The sequence below is a fragment of the Pseudophryne corroboree genome, chromosome 9 (genome assembly GCF_028390025.1).
Source record: "Pseudophryne corroboree isolate aPseCor3 chromosome 9, aPseCor3.hap2, whole genome shotgun sequence".
In the NCBI taxonomy this organism is placed as follows: Eukaryota; Metazoa; Chordata; class Amphibia; order Anura; family Myobatrachidae; genus Pseudophryne; species Pseudophryne corroboree.
Genome location: NC_086452.1, coordinates 19,896,129 through 19,919,488, shown reverse-complemented (window position 1 = coordinate 19,919,488; position 23,360 = coordinate 19,896,129). Strand labels below are relative to the sequence as shown.

At 47.0% G+C, this 23,360-nt stretch overlaps 1 protein-coding gene across 1 annotated transcript in view; it reads left to right on the top strand.

Annotated features, from left to right (window-relative positions):
* Positions 1-23,360, top strand: part of GIPC2 (GIPC PDZ domain containing family member 2) — a 142,501-nt gene that overhangs the window by 47,356 nt on the left and 71,785 nt on the right. The gene's annotated exons all lie outside the window — the stretch shown is intronic.

The window sequence follows — 23,360 nt, the reverse complement described above, 5'->3', positions numbered from 1 at the left end:
CTATACAGTAGAGATTCAGTTTTTTTTTAATGCCGTAATGTTTGATTATTTAAAAATGAAGCCAGAATTCCAAGTAAATCTGATTATGTGCGAACACCGCACAGTATCACTGCTGATTTGTTTCATTCAGAAGAAGGTATATTTCATATATAAACTCCCTTTCATGTCTTCAGCTTATTATTAACGGTTTTCAGATCATACTGATGTATTCTTGTCCATACTATAACATATAATGCCATGTTTTCCTGCTGTCCTGGTATGTCCGGGAGACTTCCGAGTTCCGGGCAGCTCTCCTGGATTCCCAAGAGAGTAGAACCGCCTCCCAGATTCGGCACACTTACCAAGTAGTGTCTGTTCCAGGTGCTTGATGACAGGACTCGCAATCAATTGCATCATCATGGCCAGACCCCCGCTTCTCACTGCACACATGAAGGAATTGAGAAGCTGGACCACAGTAACGCGTTTCGCAGCAACACACACACCCTGCTCCTCCCTCCTTGGCGCCACCTGCAGGATCCCTTGGAGGGGAAAGCAAAGTGTCGGCAAGCAAGTAAATAACACCCAACACTACAGGAAGTCAATAACTCCCAACACTACAGGAAGTAAATAACTCCCAACGCTAGAGGAAGTAAATAACTCCCAACACTACAGGAAGTAAATAACTCCCAACACTACAGGAAGTAAATAACTCCCAACACTACAGGAAGTAAATAACGCCCAACACTACAGGAAGTAAATAACTCCCAACACTACAGGAAGTAAATAACACCCAACACTACAGGAAGTAAATAACTCCCAACTCTACAGGAAGTAAATAACACCCAACACTACAGGAAGTAAATAACGTCCAACACTAGAGGAAGTAAATAACTCCCAACACTAGAGGAAGTAAATAACTCCCAACACTAGAGGAAGTAAATAACGTCCAACACTACAGGAATTAATAACTCCCAACACTACAGGAAGTAAATAACTCCCAACACTAGAGGAAGTAAATAACGTCCAACACTACAGGAATTAATAACTCCCAACACTACAGGAAGTAAATAACGTCCAACACTACAGGAATTAATAACTCCCAACACTACAGGAAGTAAATAACTCCCAACACTACAGGAAGTAAATAACGTCCAACACTACAGGAATTAATAACTCCCAACACTACAGGAAGTAAATAACTCCCAACACTACAGGAAGTAAATAACTCCCAACACCACAGGAAGTAAATAACTCCCAACACCACAGGAAGTAAATAACTCCCAACACTACAGGAAGTAAAAGGGGGAATTTTATTTGTTTTTCCAGTCTATCCAGCCAGATCCTCAGACCATCCACCCACTCACCCCCTAACGCACCCAGGCATGCTCACCTTTTTCAGAGGCAACACCCTAAGTCACTAATTATTTGCATAAATTTTATCGTTGGGGTATTCAGTGAAATAATTCCATTATATATTGTATTATATCCTCCATTAAAAGTATTTTCTGAAGGCTGGCAGAAGTTTGTATTGACTCTCTGGCGGAGGAGCACAACACGTTGATTCTGTTTGTTGGGAGAGGTGATGTCATTGCCTAAGGCAACCCACCTATCATGCCCCTCAGCCCAGGGGCATCTGTGCTCCTGTGCTGCACATTTGCACTTTGTAGTAAATAACTGGGATGTTAATACGTGGCGATCATTTGACTGCTTACTGACATGGGGGGTCATTCCGAGTTGATCGCTCGCTGACGTTTTTCGTTGCGCAGTGATCAGCTCAAAACTCGGCACAACTGCACATGCGTATGCACCGCAATGCGCAGGCGTGTCGTACGGGTACAAAGCAAATCATTGCTGGGCGATGGATTTAACGAAGAATCCATTCGCACAGTCGATTGCAAGGAGATTGACAGGAAGAGGGCGTTTGTGGGTGGCAACTGACCGTTTTCTGGGAGTGTTAGTAAAAACGCAGGCGTGTCCAAGCGTTTGCAGGGCGGGTGTCTGACGTCAATTCTGGGACCAAAAAGACTGAAGTGATCGCAGCGGCTGAGTAAGTCCAGAGCTACTCTGACACTGCACAAAATGTTTTTGCAGAGCTCGGCTGCACAGGCGTTCGCACACTGGCAAAGTGAAAATACACTCCCCTGTGGGCGGCGACTATGCGTTTGCACGGCTGCTAAAAGTAGCTAGCGAGCGATCAACTCGGAATGAGGGCCATGGTGCAGTGTGTTATAAATGCACTGTAACCCATAGCAACCACACAGATTTATTAGTATATTTGTAGTGCAGTTTAGAAATGGAAGCAGCCACCTGACCGTATAAACCCAGATACCGCTGGCGGGCCGATTTTCCTAGTTCATTCTTTTTCCAGCCTGGCAGAACATGCTGAGACTTGTAGTTTCACAACAGCCATGAGTTGCTTAAGGCTGTTCTAGTTCTGCTTCACCCTAGAACTTGCAATGACTGCAGTGCTGGGACTTGTAGTTCCACACCAGCATGAGAGCCACAGATTGCGTAAGACTGCTCCAGGCACTCCTTGGCCCACAGGGATTTCTCGTATGCCTTCAGCTGGGAGGAAAACAACGTACATTTGGCGAGCAGAGTAACCGGTAAGACGATCCCCGCGGTAAGATGAGAAGGGAAATGGATAGAAAAGATACTGAACAGTGTATGGGCTGATAAGTGCGGAAGGAGTCAGGTTCTCAGGAGCCAGCAGCGGAGGAGACTCAAGATCATAGTTCTGAAAGATGACAGCAACAAAAGGCCTCAGCGCTTCCCATGAACAGTGTCCTCCGTGTGGAACTAAAAAGCAGCGTGATATGCACTGGTACACGCCATCCCAGGATCATACAGAACATGCCAGCCTGCGCTGGTACACGCCATCCCAGGATCATACACGCCAGCCTGCGCTGGTACACGCCATCCCAGGATCATACACGCCAGCCTGCACTGGTACACGCCATCCCAGGATCATACACGCCAGCCTGCTCTGGTACACGCCATGTACCACTCTCGTGCCCATCAGTGCAGGATCGTACACACCAGGCCAGGATCGTACACACCAGGCCAGGATCGTACACACCAGGCCAGGATCGTACACACCAGGCCAGGATCGTACACACCAGGCCAGGATCGTACACACCAGGCAAGGCCAGGATCGTACACACCAGTCCAGGATCGTACACACCAGTCCAGGATCGTACACACCAGTCCAGGATCGTACACACCAGTCCAGGATCGTACACACCAGTCCAGGACAGGATTGTACACACCAGGCGAGGATCATACACACCAGGTCAGGATTGTACACACCAGGCCAGGATTGTACACACCAGGCCAGGATCGTACACACCATTCCAGGATCGTACACACCAGTCCAGGATCGTACACACCAGTCCAGGACAGGATTGTACACACCAGTCCAGGACAGGATTGTACACACCAGGCGAGGATCATACACACCAGGTCAGGATCGTACACACCAGGCCAGGATTGTACACACCAGGCCAGGATCGTACACACCAGTCCAGGATCGTACACACCAGGCCAGGATCGTACACACCAGTCCAGGACAGGATTGTACACACCAGGCGAGGATCATACACACCAGGTCAGGATCGTACACACCAGGCCAGGATTGTACACACCAGGCCAGGATCGTACACACCAGTCCAGGATCGTACACACCAGTCCAGGATCGTACACACCAGTCCAGGACAGGATCGTACACACCAGTCCAGGACAGGATTGTACACACCAGGCGAGGATCATACACACCAGGTCAGGATCGTACACACCAGGCCAGGATTGTACACACCAGGCCAGGATCGTACACACCAGTCCAGGATCGTACACACCAGTCCAGGATCGTACACACCAGTCCAGGACAGGATCGTACACACCAGTCCAGGACAGGATTGTACACACCAGGCGAGGATCATACACACCAGGTCAGGATCGTACACACCAGGCCAGGATTGTACACACCAGGCCAGGATCGTACACACCAGTCCAGGATCGTACACACCAGGCCAGGATCGTACACACCAGTCCAGGACAGGATTGTACACACCAGGCGAGGATCATACACACCAGGTCAGGATCGTACACACCAGGCCAGGATTGTACACACCAGGCCAGGATTGTACACACCAGTCCAGGATCGTACACACCAGTCCAGGATCGTACACACCAGTCCAGGACAGGATTGTACACACCAGTCCAGGACAGGATTGTACACACCAGGCGAGGATCATACACACCAGGTCAGGATCGTACACACCAGGCCAGGATTGTACACACCAGGCCAGGATCGTACACACCAGTCCACGATCGTACACACCAGTCCAGGATCGTACACACCAGTCCAGGACAGGATTGTACACACCAGTCCAGGACAGGATTGTACACACCAGGCGAGGATCATACACACCAGGTCAGGATCGTACACACCAGGCCAGGATTGTACACACCAGGCCAGGATCGTACACACCAGTCCAGGATCGTACACACCAGGCCAGGATCGTACACACCAGTCCAGGACAGGATTGTACACACCAGGCGAGGATCATACACACCAGGTCAGGATCGTACACACCAGGCCAGGATTGTACACACCAGGCCAGGATTGTACACACCAGTCCAGGATCGTACACACCAGGCCAGGATTGTACACACCAGGCCAGGATCGTACACACCAGTCCAGGATCGTACACACCAGGCCAGGATCGTACACACCAGGCAAGGCCAGGATCGTACACACCAGTCCAGGATCGTACACACCAGTCCAGGATCGTACACACCAGTCCAGGACAGGATTGTACACACCAGTCCAGGACAGGATTGTACACACCAGGCCAGGATCGTACACACCAGGCCAGGATCGTACACACCAGTCCAGGATCGTACACACCAGTCCAGGACAGGATTGTACACACCAGTCCAGGACAGGATTGTACACACCAGGCCAGGATCGTACACACCAGGCCAGGATCGTACACACCAGGCCAGGATTGTACACACCAGGCCAGGATCGTACACACCAGTCCAGGATCGTACACACCAGGCCAGGATCGTACACACCAGTCCAGGATTGTACACACCAGTCCAGGACAGGATTGTGATCGTACACACCAGGCCAGGATCGTACACACCAAGTCCAGGATCATACACTCCAGTCCAGGATTGTACACACCAGGTCAGGATCGTACACACCAAGTCAGGATCGTACACACCAGGCCAGGATCGTACACACCAGGCCAGGATCGTACACACCAGGCCAGGATCGTACACACCAGGCCAGGATCGTACACACCAGGCCAGGATCGTACACACCAGGCTAGGATTGTACACACCAGGCCATGATCGTACACACCAGGCTAGGATTGTACACACCAGGCCATGATCGTACACACCAGGCCAGGATCGTACACACCAGGCCATGATCGTACACACCAGGCTAGGATTGTACACACCAGGCCAGGATCGTACACACCAGGCCAGGATCGTACACACCAGGCCATGATCGTACACACCAGGCTAGGATTGTACACACCAGGCCATGATCGTACACACCAGGCTAGGATTGTACACACCAGGCCATGATCGTACACACCAGGCTAGGATTGTACACACCAGGCCATGATCGTACACACCAGGCTAGGATTGTACACGCCGGCCCACAGTCATGCACGAGTAAAAGAAGGTTTTAGTTTAATGATGTCACAGAATTCGCCATCATTACTTGGTTGTATCCATTCCGGTACACCCGCCATTCAGGATAGCCAGTCTGTGCCTTCTCTATATTACAGTGCTCTGATATCCCTAATGCCCGTTACCTGCCCGCGTGGTCCCTGAGGAGGCTTCTGGCCTTCTGCTCCCTTCTGCGCTGTCCATATGACCTCACAGCGCTGTCCATATGACCTCACAGCGCTGACCATGGAGAAGTGACAGAGAAGACCAGTAGCCGTGCGGAGCTGTATGGTGAATACAACCCAGGGGAGGTGCCAGAGAGAACCAGGGGTGTGATGTTGGTGTCAGAGGGGACTGGGGTTGGCAGTAGGGTGAGGGTGCTGCCCCTTCTGCCTGGCATGTGAATAAATACAGCTCTGCTCCCAAATGTTCCTGTATGGTGCAGTTTAAAGGGATCTGTCCCAGCACCTCTACATACATGTGCCACATCACTTACACCTCTACATACATGTCCCACATCACTTACACCTCTACATACATGTGCCACATCACTTACACCTCTACATACATGTCCCACATCACTTACACCTCTACATACATGTCCCACATCACTTACACCTCTACATACATGTGCCACATCACTTACACCTCTACATACATGTCCCACATCACTTACACCTCTACATACATGTCCCACATCACTTACACCTCTACATACATGTGCCACATCACTTACACCTCTACATACATGTCCCACATCACTTACACCTCTACATACATGTCCCACATCACTTACACCTCTACATACATGTGCCACATCACTTACACCTCTACATACATGTCCCACATCACTTACACCTCTACATACATGTGCCACATCACTTACACCTCTACATACATGTCCCACATCACTTACACCTCTACATACATGTCCCACATCACTTACACCTCTACATACATGTCCCACATCACTTACACCTCTACATACATGTCCCACATCACTTACACCTCTACATACATGTCCCACATCACTTACACCTCTACATACATGTGCCACATCACTTACACCTCTACATACATGTCCCACATCACTTACACCTCTACATACATGACCCACATCACTTACACCTCTACATACATGTCCCACATCACTTACACCTCTACATACATGTCCCACATCACTTACACCTCTACATACATGTGCCACATCACTTACACCTCTACATACATTTCCCACATCACTTACACCTCTACATACATGTCCCACATCACTTACACCTCTACATACATGTCCCACATCACTTACACCTCTACATACATGTTCCACATCACTTACACCTCTACATACATGTGCCACATCACTTACACCTCTACATACATGTCCCACATCACTTACACCTCTACATACATGTCCCATATCACTTACACCTCTACATACATGTCCCACATCACTTACACCTCTACATACATGTCCCACATCACTTACACCTCTACATACATGTGCCACATCACTTACACCTCTACATACATGTCCCACATCACTTACACCTCTACATACATGTCCCACATCACTTACACCTCTACATACATGTCCCACATCACTTACACCTCTACATACATGTGCCACATCACTTACACCTCTACATACATGTCCCACATCACTTACACCTCTACATACATGTGCCACATCACTTACACCTCTACATACATGTGCCACATCACTTACACCTCTACATACATGTCCCACATCACTTACACATCTACATACATGTGCCACATCACTTACACCTCTACATACATGTCCCACATCACTTACACCTCTACATGCATGTCCCACATCACTTACACCTCTACATACATGTGCCACATCACTTACACCTCTACATACATGTCCCACATCACTTACACCTCTACATACATGTCCCACATCATTACACCTCTACATGCATGTCCCACACCATTTACACTTCTACATACATGTGCCACATCACTTACACCTCTACATACATGTGCCACATCACTTACACCTCTACATACATGTCCCACATCACTTACACCTCTACATACATGTCCCACACCATTTACACTTCTACATACATGTCCCACATTTCTTACATTTCTACACACATGTCCCACATCACTTACACCTCTACATACATGTCCCACACCATTTACACCTCTACATACATGTGCCACATCACTTACACCTCTACATACATGTCCCACATCACTTACACCTCTAAATACATGTCCCACATCACTTACACCTCTACATACATGTGACACATAACTTACACCTCTACATACATGTGACACATCACTTACACCTCTACATACATGTCCCACATCACTTACACATCTACATACATGTGCCACATCACTTACACCTCTACATACATGTCCCACATCACTTACACCTCTACATGCATGTCCCACATCACTTACACCTCTACATACATGTGCCACATCACTTACACCTCTACATACATGTCCCACATCACTTACACCTCTACATACATGTCCCACATCATTACACCTCTACATGCATGTCCCACACCATTTACACTTCTACATACATGTCCCACATTTCTTACATTTCTACACACATGTCCCACATCACTTACACCTCTACATACATGTCCCACACCATTTACACCTCTACATACATGTGCCACATCACTTACACCTCTACATACATGACTCACATCATTTACACCTCTACTTACATGTACCACATCACTTACACCTCTACATACATGTCCCACACCGTTTACACCTCTACATACATGTGCCACATCACTTACACCTCTACATACATTTCCCACACCATTTACACCTCTACATACATGTGCCACATCACTTACACCTCTACAACATACATGTCCCACATCATTTACACCTCTACATACATGTACGACATCACTTACACCTCTACATACATGTACCACATCACTTACACCTCTACATACATGTCCCACACCATTTACACCTCTACATACATGTGCCACATCACTTACACCTCTACATACATGTCCCACATCACTTACACCTCTACATACATGTCCCACATCACTTACACCTCTACATACATGTCCCACATCACTTACACCTCTACACACATGTGCCACATCACTTACACCTCTACATACATGTCCCACATCACTTACACCTCTAAATACATGTCCCACATCACTTACACCTCTACATACATGTGCCACATCACTTACACCTGTACATACATGTGCCACATCACTTACACCTCTACATACATGTCCCACATCACTTACACATCTACATACATGTGCCACATCACTTACACCTCTACATACATGTCCCACATCACTTACACCTCTACATGCATGTCCCACATCACTTACACCTCTAAATACATGTCCCACATCACTTACACCTCTACATACATGTGCCACATCACTTACACCTGTACATACATGTGCCACATCACTTACACCTCTACATACATGTCCCACATCACTTACACATCTACATACATGTGCCACATCACTTACACCTCTACATACATGTCCCACATCACTTACACCTCTACATGCATGTCCCACATCACTTACACCTCTACATACATGTGCTACATCACTTACACCTCTACATACATGTGCCACATCACTTACACCTCTACATACATGTCCCACATCATTACACCTCTACATGCATGTCCCACACCATTTACACTTCTACATACATGTCCCACATTTCTTACATCTCTACACACATGTCCCACATCACTTACACCTCTACATACATGTCCCACACCATTTACACCTCTACATACATGTGCCACATCACTTACACCTCTACATACATGTCTCACACCATTTACACCTCTACTTACATGTACCACATCACTTACACCTCTAAATATATGTCCCACACCATTTACACCTCTACATACATGTCCCACACCGTTTACACCTCTACATACATGTGCCACATCACTTACACCTCTGCATACATTTCCCACACCATTTACACCTCTACATACATGTGCCACATCACTTACACCTCTACAACATACTTGTCCCACACCATTTACACCTCTACATACATGTGCCACATCACTTACACCTCTACATACATGTGCCACACCATTTACACCTCTACATACATGTGCCACATCATTATACCTCTACATACATGTCCAACATTTATTATACCTCTACATACATGTCCCACATCACTTACACCTCTACATACGTGTCCCACATCAATTATACCTCTGCATACATGTCCCACATCACTTACACCTCTACATACATGTCACACATCAATTGTACCTCTACATACATGTCCCACATCAATTACACCTCTACATACATGTCCCACATCAATTACACCTCTACATACATGTCCCACATCACTTACACCTCTACATACATGTCCCACACCATTACGCCTCTACATACATGTACCACATCACTTACACCTCTACATACATGTCCCACATCATTTAACCCATTTCTCTTATGTTTAGAGATGTACAGTACATATCTTTGTTGGTCATAGTTGGGAGGGGTTCCCAGGGGTACTGCACTCTGGGGGTATTCCGAGTTGATCGCTAGATGCCGTTGTTCGCAGCGCAGCGATCAGGCTAAAAAACGGCTTTTCTGCGCATGCGTATGCACCACAATGCGCACGCGCGTTGTACGGGTACAAAGCCCGTTGTTGTTTTGCACAGGTTCTACCGAAGTTTTCAGGCGCACTGATGACCGCAAGAAGATTGACAGGAAGGGGGCGTTTCTGGGTGTCAACTGACCGTTTTCAGGGAGTGTTTGCAAGAACGAAGGCGTGTCTGAAAAAACGCAGGCGTGGCTGGGCGTTCGCTGGGCAGGTGTATGACGTCAAATCCGGACAGGAATAGGCTGAAGTGATCGCAAGCGCTGAGTAGGTTCAGAGCTACTCTGAAACTGCACAAACTGTTTTTGTAGAGCTCGGCTGCACATGCGTTCGTACTGCCCCTAAGCTAAAATACACTCCCCAGTGGGCGGCGGCATAGCGTTTGCACGGCTGCTAAAACTAGCTAGTGAGCGATCAACTCGGAATGACCCCCTCTATTCCAACGTTTTTACGTTAAAATAAGGATTTGTTCATAGTTATCACCTACTTTGGACATGCAAAGTAAAAGTCGCCATTTCTCCTATTGAAACCTGTATTAGCACGGATAGTAAAGATGTTGCAGCTGAGAGTTTTACCTACGGTAAAAGCTGCGCAGTCTACTTCCCGGCTAATTGAATCTACCCTAAGTGTAGGACTGTTACGGTAATCGCTGTACGCCGAATCATTCATTTGTCATAACTGTCTGTGCAGTTTCTGTTTTTAATATAACTATAGGGCACTTGTTGTATTGGTTGTCTGCTGGTCTGTTTCTGCTAAAAAAAAATAAAAAAAAATTCTGTGCAATAGTTTTCGAAATGTTCCCCAATATTTCTTGTCCTATATTGTCGTCAACTGTAAGTTGCTGTTTTCCTGTTTGATTATTTGTTTATGTACTCTGTAATTGGGCGCTGCGGAACCCTTGTGGCGCCATATAAATAAAGGATAATAATAATAATAACATTCAGATGTTTATCATAGGAATCCCCCTGCAGTCAGCGCTATGGGGGTTTCATAGAGTCACGTACTTAGTATGCGGAAACTATTATTTACTTACATTTTAATTGGGGAAGTAGGTAACATACCTTAATTTGTAACACCCTGTATTCTTGTGTCATTACATTTGTTTCTTTCCCATTCACTTACCTATTTACAAAAGGTGTGCATAAGTATATATACTGTATAATAACAGATATTGGCCAGTAGGTGGCGCTGTAACATTGCAGAAAGCCAGTTCCTCCCTTGCAGCGCAGCATTTACCTGACAATTAACCCCAGATTCTGTCTTTAATAGAAAGGATTTGTCTGGTTTAGAAACTAAACAAGTAACGTAAAGGGCATGTTGTGATAAATAGAATCCAGTAACGAGGGAACAATGTAGCTTTCTGCCTATGTTTGCAGTATGCGCTCTCTGTGTAATTAGATCAGGGCTGGCATTTGCAAAGTACGTGAAGGCAGAGGAATTTCTTTTCAGCGGTAATGTATCTTCTGTGTTGTACCTTTGCGCACAATGATGGGAATGTTACAGGGTAACGTAGCAGGGCGCGGATCTCTTACATGACAAAGAGGCGCTGCACAGCTTTGTCAGTTGCTTTATAATTACACTCTTCATCATTTTCATTCAGTTTCTCCAATTTAGCTATTTTATCATCTGCAACCTAACAACAGCTATTGTAGCCAAGACAATAGCGACTGTAAGTACAAAGGCCATTTACACTTGTCAGCTAAGGGGGGAACCCTTCAAATAACTTAAGCTTACAGACGGAGCCACGCTCATCTTGGCTTCTCTGCTGTGTCTAGGTGCACCAAGGCTTATTAGCATAACCCCTTCATCTATTGTTCTCAGCTCCAATACAATACAGAGAGAACAATGCAGCAGGGGATTAAGGGGGTCATTCCGATATGATCGTAGCTGTGCTAAATTTAGCACAGCTACGATCATTCACACGCCTGCGTTGGCCGGACCGCGCCCACAAAACGGCGGCCAAATACCACCGTTCCGGCCCCCGCCCAGCGACCGCCTCTGCCTGTCAATCAGGCAGTGGCGATCGTAGCGGGCCGACGGCCTTCGGCTGTCTGGCATGCGCCGGCGCACTGTGGTGCCGGCGCATGCGCAGTTCTTACCCGATCGCACCGCTGCGACAAACTGCAGCGTGTGATCGGGTCAGAATGACCCCCTAAGTCCGACTGCTCAAGCCACAGTTAATTCTATTAAAGGCCAAGATAAAGATGGCTCCATCTGTATATACTAAATTATTTTTTTTTCTTTCAAGCTTCTTTCTGGCTTTTTCGGTCACGTTTATAGATCATTGATTTTCATGCCCTTGGATACAACACGTGTCTGCTCTGCTGTATTCACATGGCGACATAAAAGAACAATACCGCATGATACAAAATTATATACAGTCGGTTAAGAAAGGTATACAGTCGCTAGGGCGACACCACTTAGGTCGACAGTCATTAGGTTGACCTCTATTGGTCGACATGCATTAGGTCGACATGAGTTTTTCACATTTTTTGAATTTTTTTTTAAACTTTTTCATACTTTACGATCCACGTGGACGACGATTGAGAACGGTAACCTGTGCAGAGCGCAGCAGTAGTGGAGCGAGGCACCTTGCCCGAAGCATGGCGATCGTAACGAGCCATGCGAGGGGACGCGGTGCACTAATTGGTGTTCCCGGTCACTTAACGAAGAAAACAACACCAAAATTGTTTAAAAAACTCATGTCCGCCTATTTCCATGTCGACCTATGCCAGGTGTCGACCTAGTCGCTGTCGACCAATAGTGGTCGACATAATGACTGTCGACCTAAGTGTGGTCGACCCTATTACCCATACCCATTAAGAAATGTGTCGGCAGGTCATGTACAAAACGTGTATACATAATTCATCCTCATCCGGATGGAAGATAGGCGGTCAGTGGCCGACATGGTCAGAAAGTTGCCAATTAAATGGTTGACTTGGGCTTAGGTTGACCAGGTCAAATGTTCAACATGCAAATGGTTGACATAAAAAGGTCGACGTATGATTTTTCAGGCTTTTTAGGGTTGAGGTTAGACACTTAGGGGAGGGTTAGGGTTAAGATTACCGTTATAATAACTAAAAAATAAATAACATCATTATTCCGTGGATGTAGAAGTCATTTTATCTGTTTACATCGAATATTCCAATAAACCCTCGAGCGCAGGGCGTGCCGCACACGGTAACTATACACGCCACGTACACAGTAACTATACACGCCACGTACACAGTAACTATACACGCCACGTACACAGTAACTATACACGCCACGTACACAGTAACTATACACGCCACGTACACAGTAACTATACACGCCACGTACACAGTAACTATACACGCCACGTACACAGTAACTATACACGCCACGTACACAGTAACTATACACAACACGTACACAGTAACTATACACAACACGTACACAGTAACTATACACGCCACGTACACAGTAACTATACACGCCACGTACACAGTAACTATACACGCCACGTACACAGTAACTATACACGCCACGTACACAGTAACTATACACGCCACGTACACAGTAACTATACACGCCACGTACACAGTAACTATACACAACACGTACACAGTAACTATACACGCCACGTACACAGTAACTATACACGCCACGTACACAGTAACTATACACGCCACGTACACAGTAACTATACACGCCACGTACACAGTAACTATACACGCCACGTACACAGTAACTATACACGCCACGTACACAGTAACTATACACGCCACGTACACAGTAACTATACACGCCACGTACACAGTAACTATACACGCCACGTACACAGTAACTATACACAACACGTACACAGTAACTATACACAACACGTACACAGTAACTATACACGCCACGTACACAGTAACTATACACGCCACGTACACAGTAACTATACACGCCACGTACACAGTAACTATACACGCCACGTACACAGTAACTATACACGCCACGTACACAGTAACTATACACGCCACGTACACAGTAACTATACACAACACGTACACAGTAACTATACACGCCACGTACACAGTAACTATACACGCCACGTACACAGTAACTATACACGCCACGTACACAGTAACTATACACGCCACGTACACAGTAACTATACACGCCACGTACACAGTAACTATACACGCCACGTACACAGTAACTATACACGCCACGTACACAGTAACTATACACGCCACGTACACGGTAACTATACACGCCACGTACACGGTAACTACACACGCCACGTACACGGTAACTATACACGCCACGTACACAGTAACTACACACGCCACGTACACAGTAACTACACACAACACGTACACAGTAACTATACACGCCACGTACACAGTAACTATACACAACACGTACACAGTAACTATACACAACACGTACACAGTAACTATACACAACACGTACACAGTAACTATACACGCCACGTACACAGTAACTATACACGCCACGTACACAGTAACTACACACGCCACGTACACAGTAACTACACACAACACGTACACAGTAACTATACATGCCACGTACACAGTAACTATACACAACACGTACACAGTAACTATACACGCCACGTACACAGTAACTATACATGCCACGTACACAGTAACTATACACAACACGTACACAGTAACTATACACAACACGTACACAGTAACTATACACAACACGTACACAGTAACTATACACGCCACGTACACAGTAACTATACACGCCACGTACACAGTAACTATACACGCCACGTACACAGTAACTATACACGCCACGTACACAGTAACTATACACGCCACGTACACAGTAACTATACACGCCACGTACACAGTAACTATACACGCCACGTACACAGTAACTATACACGCCACGTACACAGTAACTATACACGCCACGTACACAGTAACTACACACAACACGTACACAGTAACTATACATGCCACGTACACAGTAACTATACACAACACGTACACAGTAACTATACATGCCACGTACACAGTAACTATACACGCCACGTACACAGTAACTATACACGCCACGTACACAGTAACTATACACGCCACGTACACAGTAACTATACACGCCACGTACACAGTAACTATACACGCCACGTACACAGTAACTATACACGCCACGTACACAGTAACTATACACGCCACGTACACAGTAACTATACACGCCACGTACACGGTAACTACACACGCCACGTACACGGTAACTATACACGCCACGTACACAGTAACTATACACGCCACGTACACAGTAACTATACACGCCACGTACACGGTAACTATACACGCCACGTACACAGTAACTATACACGCCACGTACACAGTAACTATACACGCCACGTACACGGTAACTATACACGCCACGTACACAGTAACTATACACGCCACGTACACAGTAACTATACACGCCACGTACACGGTAACTACACACGCCACGTACACGGTAACTACACACGCCACGTACACGGTAACTATACACGCCACGTACACAGTAACTATACACGCCACGTACACAGTAACTATACACGCCACGTACACAGTAACTATACACGCCACGTACACAGTAACTATACACGCCACGTACACAGTAACTATACACGCCACGTACACGGTAACTACACACGCCACGTACACAGTAACTACACACGCCACGTACACAGTAACTATACACAACACGTACACAGTAACTATACACAACACGTACACAGTAACTATACACGCCACGTACACAGTAACTACACACGCCACGTACACAGTAACTACACACGCCACGTACACAGTAACTATACACGCCACTTACACAGTAACTATACACGCCACGTACACAGTAACTATACACAACACGTACACGGTAACTATACACGCCACGTACACAGTAACTATACACGCCACGTACACAGTAACTATACACAACACGTACACAGTAACTATACACAACACGTACACAGTAACTATACACAACACGTACACAGTAACTATACACAACACGTACACAGTAACTATACACGCCACGTACACAGTAACTACACACGCCACGTACACAGTAACTACACACGCCACGTACACAGTAACTATACACGCCACGTACACAGTAACTATACACAACACGTACACAGTAACTATACACGCCACGTACACAGTAACTACACACGCCACGTACACAGTAACTATACACGCCACGTACACAGTAACTATACACGCCACGTACACAGTAACTATACACAACACGTACACAGTAACTATACACGCCACGTACACAGTAACTATACACAACACGTACACAGTAACTATACACGCCACGTACACAGTAACTATACACGCCACGTACACAGTAACTATACACAACACGTACACAGTAACTATACACAACACGTACACAAATCCTCCAGGTACAATATTTACTCAGTGTGCTCTGTAAGTGGAAGGTATCTCCGTGACTGTAATGGAAACAGGGCCACCACTTCTTGGGGTAGATTTACGTAAGCGTCAGAGGGGTCTATGGGGGGGTCATTCCGAGTTGTTCGTTCGCTAGCAGTTTTTAGCAGCCGTACAAACGCTATGCCGCCGCCCACTAGGAGTGTATCTTAGCTTAGCAGAAGTGCGAACGAAAGGATCGCAGAGCGGCTACAAAAAAAAATTGTGTAGTTTCAGAGTAGCTCCAGACCTACTCAGCGCTTGCGATCACTTCAGACCATTCAGTTCCGGGTTTGACGTCACAAACACGCCCTGCGTTCGCCTGCGTTTTTCCTGGCACATCTACATTTTTTGGAACACTCCCTGAAAACGGTCAGTTGACACCCAGTAACGCCCCTTTCCTGTCAATCACTGCGGCTGCCATTGCGTCGCTAGACCTTGTGTAAAAATACATCGCCCGTTGTGAAAGTACGTCGCGCATGCGCACTGCGCCACATACGCATGTGCAGAAGTGCCGCTTTTTAACTTGATCGCTGCACAGCGAACATTTTTCACTAGCGATCAACTCGGAATGACCCCCTATGTACTAAGCCTAATGTTCCAGCCATTTAGCTCCTAACTGCCATGTTACAGACTCTGTTTGAAAAATGACAGGAGGTGGTTGGTTGGTAGTTTATCTCTCTCCACTTTATCTCTCTCCAAGGCATAGTACATCTGCCACTAAGAATGAAAAGTGCTGGAGTTGCACATAGCAACTTACCAGAATTTGCTTTTCTCTTACGTCCTAGAGGATGCTGGGGACTCCGTAAGGACCATGGGGTATAGACGGGCTCCGCAGGAGACATGGGCACTCAAAAGACTTTAGAATGGGTGTGCACTGGCTCCTCCCTCTATGCCCCTCCTCCAGACCTCAGTTAGATCCTGTGCCCAGAGGAGACTGGGTGCATTACAGGGGAGCTCTCCTGAGTTTCTCTGAAAAAGACTTTTGTTAGGTTTTTTATTTTCAGGGAGCACTGCTGGCAACAGACTCCCTGCATCGTGGGACTGAGGGGAGAGAAACAGACCCACTTTCCTGGACTGATGGGCTCTGCTTCTTAGGCTACTGGACACCATTAGCTCCAGAGGGTCGGAACGCAGGTCTCACCCTCGCCGTTCGTCCCGGAGCCGCGCCGCCGTCCTCCTCACAGAGCCGGAAGATAGAAGCCGGGTGAGTATTAAGAAGAAAGAAGACTTCAAAGGCGGCAGAAGACTTCAGATCTTCACTGAGGTACCACGCAGCGGTAACGCTGCGCGCCATTGTTCCCACACATACACACACAGCGGGCACTGTAAGGGCGCAGGGGGGGCGCCCTGGGCAGCAATATTAACCTCAAGGGACACTGGCATAGAGATTAGATACGGCAGAGGCGGTATATTGAAAAACCCCCGCCAGTATAAATAATTTGAGCGGGACAGAAGCCCGCTGCTGAGGGGGCGGAGCTTGATCCTCCAGCACTAACCAGCGCCATTTTCTCCACAGCACACTGCAGTGAAGCTGCTCCCCGGACTCTCCCCTGCTGAACACAGTTACAGAGGGCAAAAAAGAGGGGGGGGGGGCACATTTAATTGGCGCAGTGAGTGTAATTATATATATTTATATAAAAGCGCTGTACTACTGGGATTTTATTCTGGTGTCCGGTGGCGCTGGGTGTGTGCTGGCATACTCTCTCTCTGTCTCTCCAAAGGGCCTTATTGGGGGACTGTCTCCATATAGATATATCCCTGAGTGTGTGGGGGTGTCGGTACGTGTGTGTCGGCATGTCTGAAGCGGAAGGCTCATCTAAGGAGGAGGTGGAGCAGATGATTGTGGTGTCTCCATCGGCAACGCCGACATCTGATTGGTTGGATATGTGGAATGTTTTAAATGCAAATGTGTCTTTATTACATAAGAGATTGGACAAAGCAGAGTCCAGGGATAAAACAGGGAGTCATGGCTTTGACTGTGTCACAGGGGCCTGCAGGGTCTCAGAAACGTCCACTGTCCCAAGTAGCAGACACTGATACCGACACGGATTCTGACTTCAGTGTCGACTACGATGAGGCGAGGTTACACCCAAGGGTGGCCAAAAGTATTCATTATATGATTATTGCAATTAAAGATGTTTTGCATATCACAGATGACCCCTCGGTGCCTGACACGAGGGTATGCATGTTTAAGGAAAAGAAACCTGAGGTAACCTTTCCCCCATCCCTTGAACTGAACGCGTTATTTGAAAAGGCTTGGGAAACTCCAGACAAAAAACTGCAGATTCCCAGGAGAATTCTTATGGCGTATCCTTTCCCGGCACAGGACAGGGTACGGTGGGAATCCTCGCCCAGGGTAGACAAGGCTTTAACGCGTTTGTCCAAAAAGGTGGCTCTACCATCTCCAGACACGGCAGCCCTCAAGGATCCTGCTGATCGCAGACAGGAGACTACCTTAAAATCTATTTATACACATACGGGTACCTTGCATAGACCGGCAATAGCGTTGGCTTGGGTTTGTAGCGCTGTAGCAGCGTGGACAGATACCTTGTCAGCTGACATTGATACCCTGGATAGGGATACCATTTTATTGACCTTAGGTCACATTAAAGACGCAGTCCTATATATGAGAGACGCTCAGAGAGACATTGGGCTGCAAGGTTCGAGAGCCAACGCCATGGTGATTTCTGCTAAGCGAGCCCTGTGGACCCGCCAATGGACGGGTGATGCCGACTCAAAGAGACATATGGAAGTTTTGCCTTACAAGGGTGAGGTTTTATTTGGGGAAGGTCTCGCAGACCTGGTTTCCACAGCTACCACAGGTAAATCTACTTTTTTACCTTATGTTCCCCTACAGCAAAAGAAAACACCACAATATCAGATGCAGTCCTTTCGGTCGCATAAGTCCAGAAGAGGTCGGGGCTCTTCCTTCCTCGCCAGAGGTAAGGGTAGAGGGAAAAGTATGCCTGCTACGGCTAGTTCCCAGGAGCAGAAGTCCTCCCCGGCTTCTACTAAATCAGAGGTTCTCAAACTCGGTCCTCGGGGGCACACACAGTGCATGTTTTGCAGGTCTCCTCACAGAATCGCAAGTGAAATAATTAGCTCCACCTGTGGACCTTTTAAAATGTGTCAGTGAGTAATTAATACACCTGTGCACCTGTGTGTGCACATGCACTGTGTGTGCCCCCGAGGACCGAGTTTGAGAACCTCTGTACTAAATCCACCGCATGACGCTGGGGCTCCACTGAGGGAGTCCGCCCCGGTGGGGCCACGTCTTCGACTCTTCAGCCACGTCTGGGTTCAGTCAGACGTGGATCCTTGGGCAATGGAAATTGTATCCCAAGGCTACAAGCTGGAATTCGAAGACGTGCCTCCCCGCCGATTTTTCAAATCGGCTTTACCGGCTTCTTCCCCAGAAAGGGAGATAGTTTTAGCTGCAATCCAAAAACTGTGTCAACAACAAGTGGTTGTCGAGGTTCTCCTAGTTCAGGGGTGGGGAACCTCAGGCCCGAGGGCCGAATAAGGCCCTCAAAGCCACTTGATCCGGCCCGGCCAGGCTCACCTAAATGAGAGGAGATGCAGAGCGCCCGCTGAGATTTTACCACCAGCGGGCCCCCTGCTCCTCAGCAGCAGCCGGAGGCAGGAGCTCACTCCTGAGCTCCAGCTTCTGGCTCAGGCAGTGTATATGTGTGGCTGTGCGGCGCTATGGGAGAGACGTCATGACATCTCTCCCATAGTTCCGAGGAGAGGGAGGGCAGCGGTCCGGAAGCGGGAGCGGGGCTGGTGAGCATTGTGGGTTTTTTTTTCTTTCTTTTAATGTGTGTGTGTGTGTAAGCGGCACTACTAGCGGGCATATTTAATGGGGCATAACTACAGGGGGCATATCTAATGGGGCATAAATACAGGGGGCATATCTAATGGGGCATAACTACAGGGGGCATATCTAATGGGGCATAACTACAGGGGGCATATTTAATGGGGCATAACAACTGATGGGGCATATCTAATGGGCCAAAACAACTGACAGTGGGCATATCTAATGGGGCATAACAACTGACTGGGGGCAAATCTTATTGAGCATAACAAGTGACTGGGGGCATAACTACTGACTGGGGGCAGGCTAATTTTTAAGTTGATAATTTTTGTAGGGCCCCCGAAGGATTTTATAAATATCCAAATGGCCCTTGGTAGAAAAAAGGTTCCCCACCCCTGCGCTAGTTCAACAGGGAAAGGGGTACTATTCAACCCTATTTGTGGTCCCGTAACCGGATGGCTCGGTCAGACCCATTCTAAATTTAAAATCCCTAAACCTGTACTTGAAAAAGTTCAAATTCAAGATGGAATCGCTCCGGGCAGTTATCTCCAGCCTGGAAGGGGGGATTTTATGGTGTCACTAGACATAAAGGATGCATACCTTCATGTCCCCATATATCCCCCTCATCAGGCGTACCTGAGATTCGCTGTACAGGACTGTCATTACCAGTTTCAGACGTTGCCGTTTGGGCTTTCCACGGCCCCGAGGATTTTCACCAAGGTAATGGCGGAAATGATGGTGCTCCTGCGCAGGCAGGGAGTCACAATTATCCCATACTTGGACGATCTCCTGATAAAAGCGAGATCGAGAGATCAGTTGCTGAAAAGCTTGTCGCTCTCCCTGAGAGTGCTGCAGCAACATGGCTGGATTCTAAATCTACCAAAGTCACAGTTGGTTCCAACGACTCGGCTATCTTTCTTAGGCATGATTCTGGACACGGAACAAAAGAGGGTTTTTCTCCTGATGGAAAAAGCCCAGGAACTCCAGAACATGGTCAGAGACCTGTTAAAACCGAAAAGAGTGTCAGTCCATCAATGTACTCGTGTACTGGGAAAAATGGTGGCAACCTACGTGGCCATCCCCTTCGGCAGGTTTCATGCGAGGACTTTTCAGTGGGACCTTCTGGACAAGTGGTCCGGGTCCTATCTTCAAATTCATCAGAAAATAAGCCTGTCCCCCAGGGCCAGGGTGTCTCTCCTGTGGTGGCTCCAGAGTGCTCACCTTCTCGAGGGTCGCAGGTTTGGCATTCAAGACTGGGTTCTGATGACCACGGACGCGAGCCTCCGAGGATGGTGACAATGCCAAATTCCCTTGTCGTATAAACAACCCTTTATGAAGCTAAGAACACTGTACGCTGTTTGCTTAAGAAATACCGTATGGGTACGCTATCTGCGTAACGATCGCTAAGCCGTAGGCGAGACGCTCAAGCGTCACGTTCGCTCACGGCCCAGTGATCACAGGACACGTTATTGGTTATGTCTAGGGGAATGATTCGCTGTAGCGTAGCCTACGCTCGAGACCACGAGGAGGTCACCAGCGATGCAGACGCTCACAACACTATACCTTTATGTTAAAACCTTATACCAATGAAATACACTGAATACCTTAATATGAGTACAGGGTGTAAGTGCAACCTTGTGTAACCTGACTAACTACAAAGCTGCTTGAGCGTCACCGACGCTCAAGTGAACACTTAACACTATAGAAAATACACAGATACTGGTTTAGGTTCCAAAGCCTATTAACTATGTATTATAACTAATATACTTGCAAAAAGGAATCACAGTACAAATGATACACTACAGTATAACATAAACCACCTAACCAGATAACTATACAGGAAACACACTACAATACAATACAGTTAAGTTTAAGGAGAAATAAGAGAAGATGAGAAGACAAGAGAGAGAGAGAGATTTGAGAGAGATTGGCTCACAATAACATTAAAAGACAATATGGTTGCAGCGAAGCTTACACATGTGAGGAACAATCGCTGCGCAGTTAATCAATGCTGAGAATCTTTGTTTAGAAAGTACTTGAGCTTACCCATGCTGCCTGTCCCTATATACACAACACCCAGCTACACAATCGTCCCTACAATGCCGCATGGGGCAGAAGCTAGACTCCATTTTATTCCAAAATGTCCAAGCCTCAAAACAATGCATATGTTCTGATTTTACAATTCCAAACAATCTAAATCACCTTTCACAATTTCAAGCAAACACAGTATCTCTATAACCAGAGCATATGAGTTATCACAAGACCAGACCACCAGGTACTCACAAGTATCAGCCTGCCATTGCTACCAGCACATATTCAAAAGTACTGCATGGTGGTATTTATGATTAACAAGATCCCAGCTACCATCACAGATTCCACAGGGCACCAACACTAACACCCAACAATCATCACAGCCAAGTTACAATATCCTATTTAAACCAGAAAGCAATATGTCTATATTTCCTTCTATAGCCATGTGATTCTATACTTAGCCTTTGGGAAGGAATTCTGTCCTGGGGATGTAGCCGCCATGCTGCTTGATGCTAGCTTAGTTCTGAGTGTCAGTCAGCCCTGTGATCTCCAGTGGGTATATCATACCTGCATTCCAGCTGTGGGGGTGTGTCAACCACAGGAAGTGTGTGTCCCTCCCAGCATGTGAGCCAGCTGCATCAGTGGCCTTGGTTATGTAACACAATGGGTGATGACCAACACATTCCTGTCTAGTGAGAAGCTATTGTTTGGCGAATACAAAACAGAATCCTGTCTGGGTTTTGTTCTATATTCATGATGTCCAC